Below are 2,038 nucleotides of genomic sequence, written 5' to 3' on the forward strand. Positions count from 1 at the left end.
TAGAGGAGGGGACGGAGACAAGACCGGTCACTCTGCACAAGAAGAGGGAGCAGAAGTGAGTGTTCTTTATTACAGGAAGGCTCCACCCACTACAGACTGCCTGCGGAAAACTATAGGGGGGGACGGAGTACAGACAAGTCACCCTGCACAAGGAGAGAGCGTAGCAGTGTTACATTCTATCCACAGTGTATAGGACGTGAGGATTCTGAGGGACATACCATTGCTGCAGCGGAAGAGGAGACAGGCGAAAGGGACCACTCTAAGAACAAGGTGGCTCAGAGGATCCGGTGAGTATTTCTTTGATTTTGTCTTTTAACCTAGACAAAAATGACTACTTAACCCTTGTAGTGCAGGGGTAGACCCACAGCAAGGGCCAAGAAAAATGTCCCCCCTCTCCCTCTGTATCTGAATGGATCTCTGAGCTAGACCAGATTGTAATGTTTGAACACGTTATTTATCAATATAGAGGTATTGGATGCGATAAGTTTTCTCCACTTTGGTCTAGAACAGGGGTAGCCAAACTCCGGACCTCCAGCTGTGGTGAAACTACAAATCCCATGATGCATCTTTCTCCGGGAGTCATACCTGTGGCTGTGAGAATTTCAACAAGGCTTATGGGAATTGTAGTTCCACCACAGCTGGAGGGCCGGAGTTTGGTTACAATATCATACATGTTAAAGGTATCTCTGTGGGTTTATACTTACCGGTGCCATTCAGATAAAATCAGCAAAGTATATGTGAGCGTAAGAGGGAATTTGTTTATGTTAGTTCCAAGTCTCTCTACTCCTTTGTGATTTACAGGTGTGATGTAAATGCTAATATGTGCTTAGATGATTGTATTTTAACGATTTAGTTTCCTGATAATCTTTCATTGATATGTGTTGTTCTATAATCTTTTTTGTTATAAGGATTGTTAAAAGGAAAATTCAATAAAAAGGAGCGCTGACTCCTCTTGTCTTCTCTGCTGTCCCACAGAGTCTGTGCGGCTGCACGCTGCTCCATATACTTACCTTGTGTCTCTCCTCGTCTCCCGGCCGAACATCTGAAGTGCGCAAGCTTCCCTCCCCCCAAAATCCCTTGTGGCTGCCCAAGACTCTTCAGATGTTCGGACGGGAGCACGCGGCGAAGACACAGGTAAGTTTAAAGCCTTTTTCCAAAGCTTTTTTTTTTAAATGTTTTTGCATATATCTACTGCTTGCTAACAGTAGATATATGCAAAAAAAAACCCAGAGGGTTTAATAACCCTTTAAACCTACATGATCTGGATTCCCATCCATCTGATACAACTCACTCCTCTCTTGAGCATAAAGAAAAGAACATGGCTGAAAATTAACCTGCATTCATTACAAATAGTTACCGATTGTTAAAAATCACAGTCTGCATGCTTTGCACTCCAGAATGAACCAATCAGATCTAGAAAGAGGATGATGACGATTCACAGAGCTCTTCCTTCTTTTCACATTGTGAAGATGGTTTCTAAGACTACAGAGGCTGGGCTCATCTGCTGTGTCAGATGAAGCACTGGCCCAATCACTGGAAAGGACAAGTTACTGTGAACAGCAGACAAAGCCCCCACCGTGTCACTGCTGCTCAGAAAGCAATTGCACCGTCAGACGCACGGTGTGACATGGCAATAGTACAATAGGCTGCAGCCTTATGACTACAGAGTGCAGAACAATACACAGAGTCCTCTAGTTGTGCTTTCTGCCCTGTCAGTATAGGGAAGGTGGGAGTGTTCATTCATAAGGTCAGCTGTCGCTGCAAGTGCCTCCCAGCGAAGGGGTGTGCACGGACTGCTGTGTCTAAACCCGGAATAAGAAAGAAAAAAAAAAAAAAGGTGCGTTGGAGCTCGTGCACTGCTACAAATTTGGGATTAAGTTGGGCTTTTGTGTGAACAATCCCATTCAAACCTATCCCGTGTATAAACTGCTGCTTTCAGCCTGGTAAACAGCACTGCAATGAGGACAAGAGGAAACCGGATGGATTGCACTATGTAGAGCTAAAAGCCAGCCATTGACTCTGTAACCCTTATTATGCC

Source organism: Nanorana parkeri, unplaced genomic scaffold, assembly GCF_000935625.1.
Source record: "Nanorana parkeri isolate BGI_ZX_2015 unplaced genomic scaffold, ASM93562v1 scaffold50, whole genome shotgun sequence".
NCBI lineage: Eukaryota > Metazoa > Chordata > Amphibia > Anura > Dicroglossidae > Nanorana > Nanorana parkeri.